The sequence below is a fragment of the Stenella coeruleoalba genome (assembly GCF_951394435.1).
Source record: "Stenella coeruleoalba genome assembly, chromosome: 4".
NCBI classification, from domain to species: domain Eukaryota; kingdom Metazoa; phylum Chordata; class Mammalia; order Artiodactyla; family Delphinidae; genus Stenella; species Stenella coeruleoalba.
Genome location: NC_137149.1, coordinates 51,365,680 through 51,373,242, shown reverse-complemented (window position 1 = coordinate 51,373,242; position 7,563 = coordinate 51,365,680). Strand labels below are relative to the sequence as shown.

The window sequence follows — 7,563 nt, the reverse complement described above, 5'->3', positions numbered from 1 at the left end:
GTTTAACAGGGTCTTTGGGGGCCATTTGGACATGTTGTGAATAGAATTTAATGACAAACCTCATTTTTAGCTTGTTTTAAAAGTTGTTTTCCTCTCGAATCCTCTACCACAGTCACAATGCTCTACCAGTGGTCGGAGAATGTCTCATGAGTCCTTCTCCACACCTTGGTCTCTTCCATTTGAATCACCCTCTCACATTCCCCTTCGCTATCCATCAGTGGTTCACACACCCAGTAAAGGTCAGCCCTCCGGGAGTATTTGGAAGCGTATATGTCGGGGAGTATTTTGGATCCCTGGTACGTAGCGGGCAGGAGTCAGGGATGCTAAGCATTATGTCATGCATGAAGCACGAACGAGTCATCCAGCCCCAAACTGTCAATAGCACTCCCTCCAAAACTTTGGCTAAATCCTGTCTTTAGAGACCCAGCTCAAGTCATCCCTGCAACCCAGCCCGAAGTCACCTCTCCTTCTTGGATGACTCCATGCCGTTGCTACCCCGCCAACTCCTGAGTAGCTTTTCAGTCTTACTTTCTCTGGTTTCCTTCTCCTCTTGATGTAAAAGCCTATCTGTCGAAGCACATTGGAGGCACTCTGCCTTCAGGAAGCCAGTCTGCTATTCATAAAATGATTTAAAAAGGCTTCCATAGGCAGTGCTGTAGGAATTTCTTTAGAGATTGTACCTAGGGAGACATGAACATGGGCCTTTCTACAGAATGAGTATAAATGTGTATGCTACGGATGCCAGTGAGAGGCCTGGGGTTGGGGGTGGGTTGGGATCGGGGTTTCAACCATGGCTGGCCTTTGCTTGGGCCTCTAGAAGGCATCAGAGGTGGCTCTCCTGGAACCTCCTGTTAGCGCTTAATTCTGTGCAGGTTGTCGACATGATTCATGCACCAGGCCATTAATCCAGTAAGAGGCTGCTATATGGGCAGATGAACAAAAACAGGAGGCCCTTCTGAGAGCCATAAATTACCTCTCATAATAGCTTTATATACTTGAAAGTGAAGGGCATTCTGAGAGCACTGTGCAAAGTACCTGGAACCTCAGTTTCTAATAGAAACCTCGGAAATTTGTTCAACTACTAACAAATTGAAGACTTATTTTGTACAGGTGGCCGGGCTGGTACAGAGATGAATAAAAAGACAGTGCTTAATCCTTCTGGAGTTCAAAAACTTAGGAGAGAGAGTAATTTTCAAAAACTACATTTCCTTCCCCTACCCCGACCCTATAGCTAGCCCTAAAAACTAGCCCTTTAATACCCTCTCCAGACCTTCTGCTCCTCTTCATCCCTATTGCTACCACCAGGTTTTCTGAAAGCCTGGATGGAGAGCGGCAACAGCCTCTCTACATGGTTTCCTTGACCACTCCTGCCCCATCCGGATCCAACATCCTCACAGCAGAACGTGAACATTTCCAGAAAGCAATCTGATCCTATCATTCAGTAACTGATGCCAAACCCTTTAACGCAGGGGTCCCCAACCCCCAGGCCGTGGACCGATACCGGTCTGCAGCCTGCTGGGAACCAGCCGCACAGCAGGAGGTGAGAGACAGGCAGGCGAGCAAAGCTTCCTCTGCCGCTTCCCATTGCTCCCCATCACCGGAATTACTGCCTGAACCATCCCCCTCCAACCCCCCATCTGTGGAAAAACTGTCTTCCATGAAACCGGTCCCTGGTGCCAAAAAGGATGGGGACTGCTGCTTTAATGGCACTCTAATGTTTTTAAGGATGAAATCTGAACCCTTCCAAGGCCCTTCACCAGCACAGGTCTGTTTGCGTCTTCAGCCTTTCTGTAATATAATTCTCTAATCCAGATATACCGACCCTCTGGCAGTTTCCCAGGCCTCCAAGCTCTCACTCGCTGCTCCCTGATGCTATGTGTCCCAGCCCAGAATCCAGTCAACCACGCTTTCAAAATTCAGCCCAGGTTCCATCTCCTCCTTCTCCTCCTGTCCCCATGGGTCAGGGGCACCTCTATTTGGCCTCCCATCGCCACTATGCTTTCTCACTTGTCACACACACCATACCTGACTCCTTATTTGTCTCTCTCAGTCAACTTCGATTTTCTCAACTAAACCACAAGAACTATACCTGACTCATCTCTGACTGCTCAGCACCTAGCAGTGAGTCCGGCATCTGCTAGGCACACAGTAAGTGCTTGCTGAATGTATTTGAATGAGTCCTATGTGAGGTGATAATAAATAAGACAAGAATGGCTTATTCAGAGATGCTGTATTGTGCCTTTATGTGGTCCCTGCTTTGTTTCTAACATTGCACTTGGAAAAGTTGCCGTGGACAACTGAATGCCTCATTGTTCCTGAATGATGTATGGGAGGGGTATGATCTTAGAAAAGAGACAAGGTTTGTTTTCCTTGGGGAAACCAAAATACAGGTTTCCAATATAATTCTATCTCACAAATGATAAGAACATCCATGTTCAAAGTGATATATGCATAGAAGATCTATAGTTTAGTAGGCTGAATATTTTAGTTAAGTAGCTGAGTTTGAAATGTCATGATTTTGTTAAACAATCTGCCTTGCTTTTGACTCCACTTGATTTTTTTGGACTGTGTGTTAGTTTCCTAGGGATACCATAACAAATCCCCACTAACTTGGTGGCTGAAAACAACAGAAATTTATTCTCTCACCGTTCTGGAGGCCAGAAGTCCAAAAGCAACATGTTGGCAAGCTGCGCTCCCTCTGAAGGCTCTGGGGGAGGATCTCTCCCCGCCTCTTCCATCTTCTGGTGGCTCCAGGCTTTCCTTGGCACAGGGCTGCATCACTCTAATCTCGGCCTCCATCTTCACATGGCCATCTCTTCTCCCTGGGTCCTCTCCTCTTCCGTCTCTTCTAAGGATACTTGTCAATGGTTTTAGGTAATTCCCCAGATAATCCATGACGATCTCATCTTGTGATACTTAATTACATCAGCAAAGACTCTTTTTCCAAATAAGGTCACATTCATAGGTTGCAGAGATTAGGGTGTGGAGAAAACTTTTTTTTTTGGGGGGGGGGATGCACAATTCAATCTACTAATAGACTAATTTAAATACATTTATAAATGCGATCTGGATGGAATTCTAAGAGGCTAAATGATTATTTTGTAATTATAAATTACAAATAACTATTTTGAAATGCCTGAGAGGGGTCTTATTTCCTAAAGCAAGGGGCTGCGACTAGGTGAGTATTCAGTATTAATATGAAATGGAGATGCCACCACACACTGGTTGCTAAGATCCACAATTGGCAGAGCTCGGAGGTAACAACACAAAATGCAGAATAACATGTGATATCACGGCTAATACACTTAATTATGTGGTATCTGTTAGCACTTTTGAAAATGTAAAATGGCCATTCAAATACATTGGATATGTTGAGCCCAGCAAGGACAATTGGCAACTTTATTTTTCTCTTGGGCTTTGAAGACCTGAGTTGAATGAGTAGGGTTAGAAGCCTTTTTTTTTTTTTTTTTCCCCTTAGAGCTGTTGGTATTTCATGTTCATTAAGGAAGAAGCAAGGAGAGGCAGATCCTCTTGGAATCACTGAGTATCAATTCAAGAGTCTGCAACAAAGGGGATAGAAAAAGTATTGCATAGATATTACTATTGTGCCATGAAATGAATCAGTTTATCCAGTCCAGGGGTTGGCAAACTATGGTCTTAGGCCAAATCTAGTCCACTGCCTGTTTTTGTAGGCAAAATTTTATTGGAACATAGCCATGCCCATTCATTTATATTTATTGTGGCTACTTTTGCAGTACACTAATGGAGCTGAATAGTTGGATCAGAGACATAATGGCCCTCAAAGCCAAAAAGTATTTACTATCTGGCCCTTTACAGAAAAAATTTGCCTGATTCTACTCAATAATATTTAACATTTTTGAACATAAGTACTAGATGTGTCGTTCTATATGCATTGTGTCATGTAATTTCATTTTATATTCAAAGCTACGCTCTGAAGTAGTTGTTATTGATTGTTATTATTGACATTTTGTAGATAAGGAAACTGAGGCTTAGAGGACCAAGTAACTTGCCCCAGATACAAAGCTGCTAAGTGACAGAGATGGGACTTGAACTGGTCTGTTTGATTACTCAACTAGAGTTTTCATTCATAAACCAAATGCAAACTTTTTGTATCTCCTAATTACCTAAATTAGCACAGAAGAGTTTTACATACCAAGGACCATAGGAATATAGTATATATTGACATATTTGTTGTTGCCTTTTGAAAAATACAAAAATATTTTTTAAACCTTATTGGAACAATATTCTAAAATAAGCTTTAGCTTATTTTAGTTATTTAGTTAGCCAGTATTTCGTTATTTAAACTGTATTATATGCAGAGAGGCAATGAATTCGCCTGTGGAGTGCACCCTCTTCTCTTGGTTATAAACGTGATAAAAGGGAGGTCTCATTCAAAAGCTACACCTGGGATGGAACCTTGGCCAACAGACTTCGTGTAATACTGTGGTTCTACTGGCAAGACTATCTTTGCAGTGAGGAGGACTGTCTCCTCACTGCATTCTCCCCTCCCTTGTTATCGGAGGGCCACTTCTAAAGTCTCCCTATCTGACTCTCCTCACCTGGTTCCATGTTTAACAACCAACCTATTGGTTATTCAGGGCTGGTGCACTGCACAGCTGTGGCAGTGGAGGTTGCACCAGTCTCACTGCAGTCCGCATGAATGGCAGCCCCTAGGGTTCCGCACTATGCAGCCTGGGAAGCTGTATGTAGGTGGCTCTGGAAAGAAGGGACAAGTCTTGCTGACACCTGCAGTTTCAGTGGAAGTTATGTCAGTCGTAAAATATATTGTCATCCAGTTGTATGCACTGCTATCTGTGAACCTGAGTTAATGTGAGTGCACCTCTGAGACAGGTCCATTTTCTATGTGCTCACACCATCAGGGTTTTGGATTTGGCAGACCATGAACCAGTCCCTGGAGGGCTGTAACATCGCCAAGGAATCAGATGCCACATTATGAGGTCTCTAGGTAAAGAGTCATAGACTTCCTTGGCATTACCATGATTAAACCACATGTCCTCCCATCTGTGGAAGATGTTTTGCTGTGCCACTCAGAAGTGGATGACTAAATCCTTAGCTGTTGAGATGGCATCAGCTAAGAGGACTGCCTTGTCCCCTTGGGAAAGCTTCCAAGGGTCCATCTGTCTTCAGAACTTCTTGTAGGGTTGGCTGAAGCTCCTACTAAGACTGCATCACAGCTCGACTTCTCCCACTGCCCAATCCTGCTTTCTTCCCTTCCTCCCACTGGTGCTGATAAACAACCTGCATGCTCATCTCCATCTCAGAGTCTGCTTCCTGGGGAACGTAACCTGGGATACCACTCAAGCCTCAGAAGTGGAGACCTAACTAAGGATTGGCAATCTATGCAAATGACCATGGGGAAATCTCCACTTATTCATCCAACAATTATCTATTGAGCACCTATTATGAGCCAAGTCCTTTCTAGACATTAAGAATAGAGCAGTGAATAAGAAAAGTGTCTACATTCTGAAGAACTGTCTAGTGGGAGGCAGACAAAAACAAATAACAATTTAATATATTAGGCAGAAATATACACTTGAAGAGAAACAAAGCAGGGTGAAAACTTAGAGTTTTGGGGTAGGAGGGGCTGCCATAGGATGCTTCAGGGAAGGCCTTTCTGAGGTGGCGACATAAAGCAGAGACCCAAAGGAAGTCAGCAGTGCAAAGATTTGGGAGAAGAGCATTCCCAGCCGAGTCACCTAAAATGTAAAGGCCCAAGGTAGGAATGAGCATTGGGTTTTTGAGAAACAGCAGGAAGGCCAGGATGGCAGAGTGGAGTGAGCAAGGTGACAGGCGGTAGGGGGTGAGATCAGAGGTCCAGAGGGGTGTCTGAGCACAAGGGGAAGCATTTAAGGGTTTGAGCAGAAAAGCAACAGAATCTGATTTTTGTTTTAAAAAGATCAATCTGACTGCAGTTGGGGAAAGAGTGGAAGCAGGGGACCAGTGAAGAGGCACTACAGTGATCTAGGAGAGCATTGATGGTGACTTGGACCACTGTGAGGGTGGTGAGAAGTAGCTGGATCTGGGGATGGATTTTGAAGGTAGAGCTTTAGGACTTGCTGATTGTTATGGACTGAATGTTTATGTCTCCCCAAGTTCATATGTTGAAGCCCTAACATCCACCCCCACCCCCAGTGTGATGGTATTAGGAGGTGGGGCCTTTGAGAAGTAATTAAGATTAGATGAGGTTATGAGGGTACAGCCTCCATGATAGGATTGATACCCTTATGAGAGGAACTTGCTCTCACCACCGTGTAAGGAAGCTGCAAGAAGTGAGCCTTCCACAAGCCAGGAAGAGGTTTATCACCCTAACCAACCAGGCTGGCACCCTGATCTTGGATTTCCAGCTCCAGATTGCAAGAAATAAATTTCTGTTTAAGCCACCCACTCCATGGTATATTGCTATGGCAGCCAGAGCTAAGACACTGATGTGTCGGATGAGGGGATAGGGGTGGAGAGAGTCAAGGCGCTCACTAGTTTCTTGGCCTGAGTACGTGGATGAATGGTGGTGGTGTTTACTGCGATACGCCTTCTCCCCATTCATAGATTTCTACAGTCTCTCGTGCACAAGTCAGAGGGCCCATATGGTGATTTGTATTTGCAGGAGAATGCGTCACTGCATGTCTGAGATGACTTATGATGAAGGAACTAGAGGAGATAGCATTTAAATTAGAACAATATGCACTTATTGTTTTATAAGAAATATTCCTGGTGGGAAAGGGAAAGTGAGGGAGGTTGCAGTCACAAGCATTCTGCTCTTATTATCACTAGAAGAATTGTCAACTCACTTGTAGAACAGAATTAGGTATGATAAATAAGCTTCAAAACCAGAGGAGTGCTGAATACAGTCTGGTGTCTCTGGTCAGTTCTGCTGGCATTTGTTGATATAGTTTTCTTCTTTAAATTGATGCAATAAATTTTACTTATATATTATTTCATAATGTTGAGCCATTCTAGCAATGCTGAAATAAAATTGACCTGGAAGTGGTATAACAATCCTTTCAATATACAACTGGATTTGATTTGCTCATAATTAATTATTTAGTTAACTTATTTATTAACATTTAATGTTCTTTCAAAAATAAGTGTAGAATACTTTCTATTGTCTTTTATTTTCTATTTTATTAATTTTAGCTTTTATCTTTATTAATTACCTTCTCCTACCTTATTTTATTCTCGTTCTAGTTTCTTAAAACTGACCACATATTTAATTTGTTTTCAGATTTTTTAAAATAATGACAGCATTTAAGGCTATACATTTCCATTTGAGTATAACACTACCTATTCCCATAAGCTTGGATATGATATATTTTCCTTGTTGTTAATTTCCATGTAATTTTTTAGTTTTGATTTCTCTTTGACCAAAGTGTTTAATTTTGTTTTGTTTTCAAGAGAGTTTAAAAGTTCCCAATTGTTTAAGGTTTTTTTAGTCATAATTTTGTTGTTGACTTATAATTTTATTAGCTTATAGAGAAATTAATCTATAAAAACAATATATTTCAGAGTTTATTAAGGTTGTCTTTC

The 7,563-nt window shown here is 42.4% G+C and overlaps 1 long non-coding RNA gene across 1 annotated transcript in view; it reads right to left on the bottom strand.

Moving 5' to 3' along the window:
* Positions 1 to 3,299: 3,299 nt before the first annotated feature.
* Positions 3,300 to 7,563, bottom strand: part of LOC307185205 — a 34,484-nt gene continuing 30,220 nt past the window's right edge. Inside the window, exon 3 of the long non-coding RNA XR_013827908.1 lies at positions 3,300 to 3,560. This is a non-coding gene — a long non-coding RNA (uncharacterized lncRNA). The remainder of the gene's footprint in view (positions 3,561 to 7,563) is intronic.